The sequence below is a fragment of the Podarcis melisellensis genome, assembly GCF_964234715.1.
Source record: "Podarcis melisellensis genome assembly, chromosome: 3".
NCBI classification, from domain to species: Eukaryota; Metazoa; Chordata; class Lepidosauria; order Squamata; family Lacertidae; genus Podarcis; species Podarcis melisellensis.
In genome coordinates, this window is record NC_138530.1 from 42,844,935 (window position 1) to 42,860,416 (window position 15,482).

Consider the following 15,482-nt stretch of genomic DNA (forward strand, 5'->3'; position numbering starts at 1 on the left):
AAGTGTAAACCATTATCCTTGCTTCATTTGAGCACAGTGGGGAACTCTGAGGCATTAGTCAAAGCCTACTTATTAAAGGAAATCTGTACAAACATTCGCCAGTGTGGCAACGTAGCTGTGCATAATGCAAGTCAAAATAGGTTCTTGAGAATCAGATGTATCAGGCATCTCCATGTATTCCAAGCATTTAAGAGATGTGACTCTGACTCAAGCAAGATGTTAATGTGTATTTTTCATATTACTGCCTGCAATTTCTTATGGGATAAAAAAATAATCAAAAGTAATTGAATCTAAAAAAAACCCCATACAGTCCTGTAAAATGCTGGTTAACATAAACCTTTCTCATACATGTCAAATGGCATTGTCAGCATCTGTCCCATTTGCACCTCTTTCTCCCCAGCACCACCCCCAATTTCCCCCCTCAAAACCAAAATTGCCTGCAATTTATATTTATGCTACTTAAAAAGTGACTGGCTTTTCAGACCAGAATGCAAGGTTAAAAAAAATAATAAGCACTTCCCGTACTTGGCCAGGTCTATGGTAGCATTTATTTCCTGGTTGATTTGTTATGTAGTTGTGCACCAGATGCTTAATAGACAATATATTTTCTTACAAGGCCAGGTGTTACCCATTTGTTGAACCTCATGTGCCTGTTTAGTAAAAGGTTTGGCATCCTCTCACTGATTCAGGCAATCTGACATCCTGAATATCTTAAACCTGACAGGTGACCAGAGCCCTGGCAAAGCAGGCTAGTATATTCTCATCTATATGCCAAAATACTTTCTGTTTCTTATCAGGTCCACTTTTTTTGGGGGGGGGAGGCACTCTTATTATCAGCTCCCTCCTTTTACTACTACCATGACCTACTTGTACCTTCATCCTACACTTACTTAAGGTAAAAGTCAAGGGACCTCTGACCATTAGGTCCAGTCGTGGCCAACTCTGGGGTTACAGCGCTCATCTCGCTTTATTGGCCAAGGGAGCCGGCATACAGCTTCCGGGTCATGTGGCCAGCATGACTAAACCTCTTCTGGTGAATCAGAGCAGCGCACAGAAACGCCGTTTTACCTTCCCGCCAGAGCGGTACCTATTTATCTACTTGCACTTTGACATGGTTTGAACTGCTAGGTTGGCAGGAGCAGGGACCGAGCAGCAGGAGCTCACCTCATCACGGCGATTCAAACCGCCGACCTTCTGATTGGCAAGTCCTAGGCTCTGTGGTTTAACCCACAGCACCATCTGCGTCCTTACTTATTATTCGTTGAAGTGATATACCACCTGTCAGGGGTTCAGGAGCAGAGGCACAGGGGAAAGAGGAAGCGGAGAGCGAAGGAGAACAATCCGAGGGCAGCGTAGGTGAGGATGACAGTGGGGGAAGAGAGTCCATGAGTCTGTCCAGTGATTCGGAAGATTCCCAGAAGGGAGCACCGATAGCCAGAGCAAGTGGGGTCCCGGGAGGGATGCACCAGAAGCAAGGGACCAGCGGTGACTCCCAAAGCAGCAGCTGGAGATTGGGACCAGTTTCCCCACCAGAGCGTAGCGGGGGGGAAGAGTCCCATGTGTCAGGACCGGCTTCCCCTCCAGGGGAAAGAGAGGATGAGTCAGGGCTGACCACGCCCCTATCGCTGAGTGAGGGAACAGAGGGGAAGTCAGATCCAGCGAGCCCCCCCGAAGGGGGAAGCAGTGACAGAAGCAGCGTAACGGTCAGGAGGAAAGTTGCCGGCTGGGCGCGCGCGCCAAGTTCAAATGCACAGGCGCGCGGGACAGCTGGGAGCGAGGATTGGGAGCCAGGTCCTAAAGCACACCGGAGGCAGGGGGAAGAATCCGGGGACTCTTCAGCATCAGAAGAGTCCAGAAAGGGCAACACCCCGGCGGGCAGACGGACCCAGAGGAGAAAGGAGCAAAGGAAGAGGTGGAGCAAGGCTAGGGTCTTGAACTGGTGTCTGGGGGGAGGAGATTTAGACGGAGCTTCAGCGGTCTAGGGTTGAGACGTAGAGCTGCGCACCGCGGCTTTGGAATCGAAACTGAACCTTAATAAAGACTTTTGTATATAACAAGAACTGGCGTTGGTCCTCTGTGAGCTGGGATCTTGGGCAGCTCTGACACCACCCATCATCCAATGATCACAAGGTGGTTTACAGTACAAGTAGCCTCCCATTTATGTGCATTCAATATGCGCACAACCGTGTATACGTTTATTGCACTGTATACCTGGAAGTGACCTGGATATGTCATAAAGAGGTCACTGAAATGCCACTAAAAGGGCGAAACTGGAGTGGAGAAGGGGTGTTTCAGGCTTTTTCAATGGGTTTCAATTATAAGTAATTTCACCAATGCACACAGTGCCTTGGAATGTAACCCCCCATATACGGGGGGTGGGGAGGTGGGCTGCCTGTATATATTTACATAGAAAACAGTTGCCTTGCTTTCCGTGGATTGCATTTCCAAGTAAATCTCAAACCAACCGTACACTGAACACGCCTTTCTGTCCTGATACCCAGTACTTTTGTGTTGCTGTTGTTTTAGACCAGTGGTGTAGTGGTCCAGGCTCATGGGGTTCAAAGACCTATTACTATTGCTGCAGCAATCAGTCCACAGTGGGAATTACTAAACAGAATGAAAAAATATTTCCTCCTCTGAGGAAGGGAAAGAGGTTACTAGGACTGATTGGCCATGGTACATATCCTGCATTCTTCCTCTCATCTAATTCAACTGAGGTCACCGTTAAAAAATGAATCTGTTCACACAAAAGATCAAGAACTGACATATCTTCCCATTGAACAATGGAACAGATAAGTCAAGCTGCAAACAAGCTGACTTATCACTATTGCAAGCTGAAGTGCCACATGACATACTCTCAACAGCAATTCCCACAGATGAGCTAAGCAATATTACACAGCTTTTATTGGGATTCCACAAAGAAGGATTAAAATTAGGAACTATTTAGCCACAAGTGTGGACTTTGCTATTTGGCTTTGTGCAGCACACAGAAACAAGCTTTATCCACAGTGAGACAAATGCATGTTAGGTTGACTTAAGTGACATTTATAGATGCCACAGGAAATAAGGATTGTGTTTGTGTGAATGCTTAATATGAGTAAATAGAGAACCAGGCACTGGACTGCAAATTTTCCCCAGAAGGAATAGTCTATAATTTCTGCAAATTAGCTTGAAAACATTATACTGCATTATACTTCAGTGCCCAAGAGTCAGTCTAAACCAAGAGAAAAGTGTGCCCATATTCTCCTCTCACTCTGTGGAAAATAGAACAGCAAAATACACACGCACAGACTTTTCATAAAAGAGTTGCTCAGTCTTCTGATATTGTTCTGAAAGCATGCTGCAGTTCAAAAAGGAAATCAGACAAATAGTTTCTCTATTCCCTCACCCATGTGTTCCGCCAGCAAGCTCATTCTTTGTGTGCAAAGATTTAGAATAGGTTAATGGGATAAGTTTTGAGTGGGGCCTTTGTTAATGTATCGGCAGCACATCACTGCCTAGATCAGCAACCATAGACAAAACATAACAGAATGCAATTCTTTCATGCTCTATAACAATAATAATAACAAACACTTCTAAGTGCTTGTGGACAACACATATGTTCTTCCCAAATTCACATTCCTTGTTCTGTCTTGTGTGAAGTATAAAAACCACACGCCCTTTCTCCACCTATTCCCTTCCAGCTTGACAATAGCAGTCATTGAACATTGGTTTCTTTTAAGATCCTGTGGGATGACTGGGTACAGCGAATTTTTTTGAAGCAGGCAGACACTGCTAAACAGATCTGCAAAAAAATAAATAGTCGCTGGGGTTTTTATAATATAATTTGATGACAGGTATCATTAGTAAGCAGCAATGTATTAACAACAGGTCACAACCAAGGTGGCAAAATAAGTAATATGTGAAACAAGAAATCTCAATGCTTTTTTGAGAATAACTTTGCATTATTTGTTTCCAGCATTTGGCTCAACTTGACCCCAGTCATATCCTACCTCTCCTGACATAAAATAAGTGCCTCTGTCCCTCATCTAAAGCAGTTTGACCTTGCAGTAATAGAGGCCTAAAACCTGTCACCATCACAGCACCCCCAAGTGGCTACATTTAGGTACTTGGTACTTTGGAAAGCTTTATACGGCACCGTCATGTTTTTGAGATTTTTCTCTGCAGCAGTGAGGTCTAGAAACATTATTTAAAATAATTAAAGCTGTTATTTATGGAGTTATAGCTAACAACTTGAACATAATATTTTCCCCATTTAGGGCAATTGGTTGTTCCATTATTCTATTTATATTCCACCTTTCCTCCAAGGAGTTCAGGAAAGCAACATAGTTCTGTCCCTCCCCACTTTTTCTTCATAACAAGGTTAAAGTGAGAGGTGGTGACTAGTCTAAGGTCACCCAGTGAGCTTCATGGCTGAGTAGGGATTTGAATCCTGGAAGATCTTAATTGGCACCTGTGCCTGAGGGTCTCCACCCTTAAAGTACACATACAATCTTTTCACACACACACAATACACTAGTGGGCTCTCAGGTAGAAACCACAGCAATGCTACTGACAGAGGCATCCCACGGCCCAGCAGTCAAGAGATACGCATGGAGACGACAGTGGTTTCTCAAAAGAAGTGTTTTTGAGTCCTGCTGGGATGTCAATGACCACATGCACATAGCTAATGATAGTGAATGCAATGCACATATATTGGCGTCAAATGGAGGGGAACAAGCCAACCTTTTGCAAGGGAAAGGGAAGGTGTCCACATGGATAAGGAAGAATGATAGATGCAATGGGATACAGGAGATGCTGGTCTGAGTCCCACCAGAAGAGATGTGAATGTGGTCTCTACGAGCGAATGCATACCTTTGATGGTGGTGCGGAATCCTTACAGGAACAAGAATTTTGAATAGAAAGGGTGGGGATGGGAAGAACAAACACACAGCCATAAGACCAGAGAGAAAAAAGATCCACAAAGGGCATTTGTGTGTCTTAGAGCCATGCCCCCTTTTACACCTCTTTTTCCTCACAGACCCAGCCATATGGAAGAGGACTAAAGAGGATTCACACGGAGCCACAGGTCAGTACAGATTTAGGAAATGAGAGATTTTAGGTTTGATCCCTGGCATAGAAAATTGCTGGGGAAAGCGCACACCCACACACCTGACAATATCGTCAATCCGTGAGACAGCAACATGAAATCAGTAACCTCACTCAGAACTGAGTGCAATGAGCTGTATGCCTGAGTGACTCTGTTCATGTGATGGGAAGCAAAGGAGAGAAGAACTTTGTTGCAAAATTTAAAGCGAACCAACCTAATCCGTTGGTCTCAGATTTACATGCAAATTGGAATGCTGCTATCATTCTGATTACACCCTTCTTTGAATTTGGTGGTGTAGTTTCGGTTTTTAAAAATGCACACTTTAGGGAGAAATAGGCTGAAAAGTATCGTTCTCTCCTCGGCATAGCAGGTTGATTTCAAATGTTATGTTGCCCACCTAGTGACTGAAACTATCACCTCACACCTGCGTATTTGACATAAAGCCACCTCAGGAAAGCATTTCAGATTATTGCTTTTCATCAGCTCAAGCAGATGCCCTCAAATGGGAGCCAAGTTAAACGATCCTAGGAAATTACTTGTTTCTCCTCACTATGCATTTTTACATGAAGCTACTATTTTCAATATGAGAATCAAACCTCACTTTTCATAGAAGTTTTGGACTAAACCAATGTTTTTGGGAAACTGAGTTGTAAGATCAGTTATTAAACCCATATTTTTGTTAACGTTTTTGCTGTTTTGTAACTTTTTTAGCTTCTATATGTTGTACATCATCTTGTCCCATGTGGAAGGCAATTAAAAAACAACAGCAGCAACATGTGTAAGCTCCCCTTATTCTCTATTCAATCTAGAGATTGCATACCTCTGCATGGAGATATGCAAGTCCTAGCTTCATACAAGCACATGAAGTGCAAGTGGAGGTGGTCACCCTCCTACTTTTCCTTCCAGACGGCTGTGTAATGTCACAGGGGATGCGAAAGCCTGAAAACAATATCATTTTCTCTTGGAAATTATATCACGCCTAGGTCTGGCTAGTACATCTTGCAAAATCCATGTGCACCACTTGGAATAAAGATGAGCAAATAAATGATAATAGTTTCTTTTGAACCTCCCGTTCTTCAAAATAATTCAGTAAGAAAAAACTTTTCTCTCCACTTACTTTGCACCCCACTCCAGAAATAACTAAATCTTTAATGCACACAGGTTTCTTCTAATGGAAGCAGAATTTGATCAATGTAAGCGGGTGGATTAAACACTCATGATTTATTCGTTCCCACCATCTTCAGACTGTTATTCACATGGCCATAAAAGTATTTCAACTTCTCCTGTAGCTAGGGATGGAGGAGAAATTCAATTCAGTACACATTTAAAGGAGAACCTATCAATTTTGCTTTTTCAGAAACAATATGCAAACCAAAACACAGCTATCATTTGAAATACACCCGTATCTGAATTTTGCAATGCAGTTCTCCAACCAATGTTTACACAAATGAATATATTAGGGGGGGAGTGTACACAAAAATAAATATACATTGGCAAAAATAACATACAAAAATGCATTTTGTTAGGGAAAACAGAATTTGCCATTTGCGGAATTTAGCATTTGCAAAAAAGGCTACATTAGTCAAAACTGCATTTAAAATATTCACTGAAATTTTCATGCTGCAATTGGCTGCAAAGTGTGGAGAACGTAATTTAAGATTGGGAAAATGAGAAACTGAGGGAACCAGAATTGACATGATCATTCCATCCTTACCTGTCACACAGGTTTTTCCATTTGCAATTGGTTTTGTGAGTTGTACAACCCACAGAGGAACAACCCAGACTAATGGTCCAGGTTATTAATGTGAAGGTGCAAGCGGTCCTAGAGGGGAGCAGGAATGCAGGGGACACAAAGCTGTGGTACTTCTTCTCACATATGTGTACATTTTATTAAATTGGAGAACTGCATCCCAAAAATTCAGAGATGTGTGAATTTCCTAGAATAGCTGTGTTTCAGTTCGCATGTTTGCTTGAGAAGTGTAAATTAGGTAGGCTCACTTAAAAATCAACCAGATTCCCCCTTTCCCTATTCTATTTAGATAGACTGTGTGGAAAAGCCTCCAGTTGTTATCATTTTGAGGCTGCTTTCCTGGGCTCAGACTCCCCCCTGCCTTCCCTCCCAAGCAGAGGTTCAAATTGGACAGGAATTGGATGAATTATTTTCTAACACCTTTTGAAAGAAGAACACTGTGGGGCTTCAGCAGCAGGCCTTAATAATAAAATAGCTCTGACTCTGCAGAGTTTTAACCTAGACTCTATAAACAAATTGCTTTTCATCAGTTCTATAAATGCAATTTCTTCATTCTCACAATTACCTAAGCTGTATAGCTATAGAAATTACATTTTTGTAAAGAAACTATGATTTCCTAACACATATGCACTCTAAACACTCTGAATAGGGCTAGAATCTACACTTGAGGGAAGAATCAGGTTTGAACCTGATGGCTATGTTCTGGCCTCCTATGCATTGATCAGCTGTGTGAAGAGAGTTACACATTTACACACCGTGTACAGGTTGGCTCTGTATTCAGTGGTACCTCAGGTTAAGAACTTAATTCATTCCGGAGGTCCGTTCTTAACCTGAAACTGTTCTTAACCTGAAGCACCAGTTTAGCTAATGGGGCCTGCCGCTGCTGCCGTCACACGATTTCTGTTCTCACCCTGAAGCAAAGTTCTTAACCCAAGGTACTCTTTCTGGGTTAGCTGAGTCTGTAACCTGAAGCGTATGTAACCCTAGGTACCACTGTACAGGGCCCTTTATTTTGCACCAAGTTAATCAACATGTAGGGGTCAAATACAAGGCTTGCTACTGCATATCAAATCCCTCTCCACAGCTCATTCTGTCCCTGCTCAGAATATCTGATGTAGCTAACGGCTTTGTGTCTGCCAGATCAATAAGGATTCCATACTTTCAAAACCACTGATTAAATTTTTTGCCTTTGTTGTCTCGGTGACTTTCTTGTGCTTTTATTAAAAGTCTATTGGATTTTCGGAGGAATAGTAAGTAAGCAAAATGTCAGTACACAAATAGTACCAGTGACACCTTCTTTAAGTAAGCATATCCCATGAACCCTTAATCCCTTGCCCCTCTGTTCCAGAATTCAATAAAATAAATAACAAGAATTTAAAGCAGAAATAACTTTCCTTGGAAGTGATGAACAATACAGACGTGTGAGTTTTCTCTAATCAGGACACCATATGCTCTGTAATGGTGATGATGATCATGCTAAGAGCTGAAATGATGCAGAATGTGCATGAGTTACAATGCTCAAACCATGAACAAAATATCATTCTTTTAGAGTTGTACACAGTTGCTTTTAAACCGTCTTGATGAGGGGTTACCTAATGAGGGTAGCTAACCTGTGGCCCTCCGGATGTTGTCAGCTGCCATCAGCCCTAGCCAGTCAAAGGTGATGGGAGTTGTAGTCCGTCAATCTCTGGAGGGCCAAAGGTAAGCCACCACCGCTCTCTAACATTTCTCAGTTGTCCTCACTATGCAGTTAGCAACACTAGACCTGCTATCTAGCATGGGGGTGCTAAGAGGGCAAACATATGATCATTAGCGTTTGCCTAATAGAATGATAGATATTGGAAAGTGGAAAGTGGAATGTTTCATCAGACCCTGATAGGTGGGCATGGACAAACTTAGTCTAAATCAAGGGTGTGAATCAGTATGAGTCTCTCCACAATTGTGGAGCTGTTCCCCCCTAGAGATGTAAAGCTGTTTCACACATTACATGTCAGTAAACCCACTGACTACATTGGATTGATCTTTATTACGGCCATTGGCCCGTCACACGACAGTTTCCCATACCACCATAATGTACTTGAACCTCCAAATTTAAAACCGCCAAAACTTAGAAAAAAACAGACAAGAACCAAAGCAAAACAAAAACAAAAGACCAACATCATACATTACAATAAATTTGTAACATAAACATCGCCCTCTGCTCATAAATTAATAGAAGACATCAATGGTGATGTCATCTAATTACATCCTAAAACATAGATCATGGTTTAAAGCGATTATCCGAGCCACACAAGAGTCCGTTTCTCTTCTTTAGGGATAGGACGCTGATCAAGAATCTGGCAACCATGAGTGATCTTAGGGGGTCATCATCATTTAATAGATATCTCAGTTTGGCTTCAGTAGTATCATCGGCAATTCCCTTAAGATATTGAGCAAGAAACTTGCTCCTGGCCGATAAGTGAAAAGCACAATCAAGAATTATGTGATGCAACGATTCCGGTGCCCCACAATTACAATCACATAAGAGCGATATCTGTCCATTGGAGAATCTATTTCTCAGCACGTTCGATGGGAAGGTGTTGAATCTTGCCTTTACAAAGGCATATCTATGAGCCGAAGAAGTTAAGGAATTCAAATAGTTTGGGAGCCTTAAGAGGGGTAATAAACCAAGGTTTAGAGGTGAGCAGGTACCATTGCCCAAGACCATTTTCTGCTGCAAGTCCATCTCCTCTAGTTTACAGGTTACTGTTCTTTTAGCTGGAACTATGTCCTGCTCTAGTAATTTGGATGGGGAGATTCCCATTGTCGTAATTTTCAGCTATAAATTTTTAACCCATGGGCTCTGGAAATCATCTCTCCACATACATTGTATCAAGTACAAGTTTGGGAGATTGTGCCATAGAGATAACCAGTGACAAAGTATGTGCTTCCACAGAGCGTTTTCCAGGGATACAGTGTTAAGTTCCATGCGTAACGCTGTATTACTTACACAGTTGGGCAGTTTCAGTATCCCTCTTAAAAACTGATTTTGAATAACTTCTAGGTGAGATAGATTGACAAAAGTCCCCCAAATTGAGATGGCATAAGCAATTGTTGGAATCACCTTGGCCTTGAAGACTTTCAACGCCGATGGGATATGAAGGGCCCCATCGGTGAAGAAGAATCGCAAGATCGCCAAGGAGATAGCTTTGGCTCTATTTGTAACATAGGCTACATGGGCCTTCCCACTGACTACACTCAGCTGACAACTTCAGTTATCCCTTGTTCCTCAACAACTGTACCTGTATGATACACATATTTGCAAACATTAGCTTACTGCATTTATGCTTTCTATTTTTAGATGTATACTTCTACGGTTTAATTATACACCCCCAAAAGTTGATTGCCATTATCATATCCCTAGCATTACCACAGCTTGACAAACTTTCCAAAGCTTTTATTTTTTACTTAGTAATCAAGGCTGGATATGGAGAAAATATTTGTCACTGTTTTTATATTGCTCTGTTTTATTGTGTGTTTTTCTAGTTATTCAGTTGTTCGTTATTTTGAGCTTCCAGAAAAGCAAGTCAGTGCAATTTTTATATGCATTGTACATTTAAAAAATAAATTCATGATTAACTGTTTTAAATGCCCTCTAATGGACCTTCATTTGGGGATAGGGCAGATTTAAAAAGCAAACCATTAAATAAGATATACTTACAGCTTACAGCTTCTATATCACCTCCATCACCACCCTTCTCTTTAGAGGCAGCAATTCTGAACAACCACTGATGCTGTTCAATATGAAATGCCTTCAGAACAGTCACACTGACTTGCACAACTTTTGTCTAAAGTATTTTAATATATAATTAGGTATTTCACTTATCTGCACATAAGCTGTCAGCTAGTAGCGTCAGGGCATTGTAAGAAGTTGAGATCTTACTGTAACTGCTGCCACATCACAAGAAGCAATCTGTAAGCCATTGACCTATCGCTTCCCTGCTGACAGGAATGGCACCAAGAGCTACCCAAGTGTGTCAATGTGTAGCCTCTTCTTAAATGGCACGACTGAGTCAGGGAACAGCTTCCTTCTAATCTCCAGTAAGATAGTAAGCAATATAAAGAACTAGCGTCTCTTCATACAGGCAACATTTTAAACTGCATCATTAGTCTTTATTTAAAAGATATATGACAAACTTCTGCCACAGCGAGAGTGGCAGGAAGAAAATTGCTGTTCTCTGGGTTCAAAACAGCCTTGTGAAAAGACAGCAGCTTAATGCAGAAAACAGTGAAGGTTTATTCCCTAATTTTTTTCCTGTATTAACTCCAATGAGCAGAAAAGAGCTCCCTCTTCACCATTCCCAGAGCTGGATATTCATCATATCTTACACACAAAAATGAAGTCATTAGGCACATATTGCTTTCCTGAGGAAAACTGCCAAGTTTCAGGTACCTGCTCAGTTTTAATTAGTACTTTTGGCTGCAATCCTAAAGGCACTTACAAGGGAGTAAGCCCCATTAGAAATCATTGGATTTACTTCTGAGTAAACATGCACAGGATTGCATTTTTATTCCACACGTGTTCCCTCTCCCTCCACCAGATGTTGCTCTGCAGGTCAGCAAACTTAGTTTTCCCTTCTACTAACATTTCTAATGCCAAAGGCACTTAGTTAATATCTCAAATCCACTTAAACCTCAGGGTACTTTTGTTATGTTTCCCCTCATTAAGATCAACGGACAGGATAATTCCCCTCCCGGCCAAAAAATGATGTCTACAAGCAATATATTCCTGGAAGTGCAGACAAAAGAAACGTGAACAATTGGGGGCGTCAGAATCCCAGTTATACATATATTGTGTCTTTACGTACCATATGACTCAGAATGCAGGACTTCTTTTCTCTTTTTTTTATAGTGGAGGATATCACTATTACCATTGGGGCTTCTGTGGAGCAAACCTCCGGACAGTGAACCCCAAGAAAGCAGAAGGAGTGGGATACCCAATATGCCCCAAATGGAGGCACTCTGAATCTCAATGTCCTACAATCACCACTGAGTCATCTAGAATGGAGATGACACTGAGCCTGAAGAAAAGCTCAGTCTCAATGGCACAAAGCTCACTTGGCAGCACAAAGAATCCCATAGAATCATAGAGTCATTTAGTCCAACCCCATGTATGAGTCCTACTTATTACAAGGAATTATAACCCTAAATATAGTCAGGATTAGAACCCCACGATTATACCAGAGTGGGGAAGTCAGGGTGTGCATTTACATCCTTATTTGCTGCCTGGAAAACTGATGCAATAACCTCCATATACCCGCTCCTAGTCTAGCTACTTTCTGGATAGCTTGTATACTGTTCAACACTAGGCCTACTGACTGCTGACACTGTTGGACAGCTCCAATGTGATGCCTGAAAGGCCAGAATGAGACACAATATCTTCAATCTGGCCCACAGCTTTCACAAATTTCCCAGAAACCAAACCTTTATGTGTCTCATAGGGGGCAGGTAATTTCATGATCTAACTGGTAGCTGTCACTGCTTGCAGCAGTAGAAGGTTTTCAACATTGTGATACATCACCAGCTAAACATTGTGATATACTGATATATCATGATGTATGGATTAAGTATGTAGCTGTGTAGAGGCATTGTCTGGCTTCATGGTTTTTCCTGTGTTGTGGTTTTTGCACAGCACACACACACATCATGATTCGTGATATATTACCAGGTTAAACATTATGAGACCGATATCACAATATGGACTTCAAACCAGTTTTGGGCGATATATCAATATATTGCCCGGCTGTAGTTATGGCCTTGCTCCAGAGCGTTCCCTTTTACTTCAGATTCAAGAAAGTACTTACACATCTGGGTCAATCAATCTGAACTGACAACCAGCACCAGCATTAGAAGTAGCCACCAAACATTTTATCTGCATGTTCCTTCCATCCCAATTTGCAACACAGATTTAGACTTGAGACAGACTATGGCATTACAGTTCACAATGAGCCACAAGTAGAGGCAGTTTCTTAGATATGTTGTGTCAAGGCCATTTAGTACTCCTGTGTTATTATGGGCTGGGCTCAGAAAGCAGCAGCACTGACTGAGGCTCAGCAGGAACAAAAAACAGGCACCTCCAATTCCAGTAAATAATTTGTCTATACACACATCCAGGAAAATTGTAATAGCACTGTGGCAACCAAACACTAGATTAGTTGAAACTGATACTGCCTTTAATTTAAATGGAGAACATGGTCTTATTGCACTGTATGCAAGCTTTCCTGTTTATATCTGCACAGACCATCATAATCTATCTTCACTAAAACATCTGAATGCCAGACATGTTGCATTCCTGCTTTCTCCCTTAGGGCACTGGGCCTGCTGGGAACATTAAGGAGACTGACTCAATTCTCTCAACTGGAATTTATTGTTCACTGATTAAAAGACTCAAAGCAAAGGAGTCCTCGATAGCCAGCACAAGAAGAAGATGCAAAAAGGGAAAATGTTTAAGTGATTTACAGTTCAATACTCAAAGCACTCCAGCAGGAGCCAACATTGCACCGACTTTAGGTGAAATTGAGATGCTTTAGCAATCCAATTCTGAACATTTGTTGCTGGCACACATCCACCTGCAGTGCCAGCATAATGTCATGTTTTGTGATGTTGCCCTGGGGCACATCAGTCAGTATACCACTTCAGTAGCAGCAATCAGAAGCAGGCAGGGGGAACAATCCTAGAGCTGGCTAGTTTGGTTTCTCCTTTGAAAAAGCAAATTAAGTATTTTGGATAATTTCACCCCAGCCCAAGATTCTTCTAAGTGTCTACAGATGTAAAACTCCAAAGTTAAATGTGTATGAAAAACTAATTTAGGAGTACACTTGCAAGGAGGTATTTGTAGTAAGTCACATATATTTTCAAATCAAGAAAAAAGCAAGAAAGAAACCCAGACTGCAAGATTAACTCACCAGTCCTAGGAAGGTGCTTTTCCTTTCAGATTGCCATAGTGACAGTTCACGTGGGCTTGGGTTCTGTAGAAAAGTGACTCTGAGATATCCACTACTATTATTACAATATATTTATTTACTAATCACATTCTAAATCTCAATGCAATTTATACATAAAATAATTGAAAATACAAAAACAACCAATACATTTCAAACAAGGCTAAAACCCTAACAAGTTGACACTTGTGGTAAAGCTACTGCAGAGAAAGCTTCTGAGATCTTTGGAACTTGCAAGAGAGACTCTCCCTGCAGACTGCTGAGAAGATAAGGCTGTCTCTCAAATAACTTGGTCCCTAGCTGTATTGGGACTTAGTACCAACACCTTGAACTAGGCCCAATAGCAAACTGGCATCCACTGCAAATCCTGAAAACGAGGTGCTTTACACTGGTGGTAGTTTGCCCCCACAAGCGACCTAGCTGCCACGTTCTGCGCCAGCTGCAACCTCTGGAACAACCCCAAGGGTAGCCCCACATAGAGTAACTGCAGTAATCTAAGCATGAGAATATAACCCATTCAGTTCTGTGAGAATATCTAAAAGGCAATTTCCACAGGGTTATGTTTTGCTGCTATTCTTAAACTTAAGTCACTGCAATTCAGCAATGCAGAGCAGGGGCCACATTGAGCTCTTCCATCCACAATGGCCCACCTTCTACCACTGAAATGAACCAAGCTCGCTACATGTGCATCTGAGCATGCACACAGATCTTGGGATGTCCCTCACTCCCTGGGCATGATTCTGCTTCCCTGTAGCTATTTATATTTTTAAAAACATACATGTTAATCACTTACACACAAGTAACATCATCAACCATTACACTTCATGCATTTTGTTTCATAAATATTTTCCGTTCCTACTTATAATTTGATTATGGGGTATATGCAATTTCCAGTCACTGGAGTGCTGCAAGTCACTGTATAAACTAAATCTGTAGGGTAGTAATTTGCATTTATGTCTGTTCCTAAGAAAAGCAGTGTTTGAAAGCTGTTCTTAGAGTCTTTTCATACCCATGTATTTCTCCTGAATTGATACTCTTATATATTTCCATGAACAAACAAGAAGATTAAATTAATTGGCCAACTGGGAATATGGAACAGATTTACAATAGATGTAATTAAAAACATTCCAGCACAATCTAGATTTGATGGCAAAGAAACGTGTTATCAGAGGCAATGACTAAATTCTACTAATCGGATCTAATTCGTATTAATTGCAGAAGTGGCACTGACTTCAACTTTAGTTCATTCCTGCAACAATTTAATTTAAGTGTTTACTTGCACAGTAAATTTCTTGACGAGCATGAAAGCTAGTTCAGTGTAAATTGTATATTGTGGGCTATATTCTCATTGTAGGAATGCAGATTGCATTAGAAATACCTGTTTTGTGTTGAGGGTACAGTCGTACCTTGGATCCTGGACGCCCTGGAATGAGGACAGTTTGGCTCCTGAACGCCGCAAACCTGGAAGTGATTGTTCTGGTTTGTGAACATTCTTTTGGAACCCAAATATCTGATGTGGCTTCCGTAGCTTCTGATTGGCTGCAGGAGCCTCTTGCCGCCAATCAGAAACAGTGATTTGGTTTCTGAACATTTTGGAAGTCGAACGGACTTCCAGAACGGATTCCATTTGACTTCCAAGGTACGACTGTACTTCAACTAGCAG

General features: G+C 41.5%; 1 protein-coding gene across 4 annotated transcripts in view; it reads right to left on the reverse strand.

Moving 5' to 3' along the window:
- Positions 1–15,482, reverse strand: part of KIF26B (kinesin family member 26B) — a 270,354-nt gene that overhangs the window by 156,257 nt on the left and 98,615 nt on the right. The gene's annotated exons all lie outside the window — the stretch shown is intronic.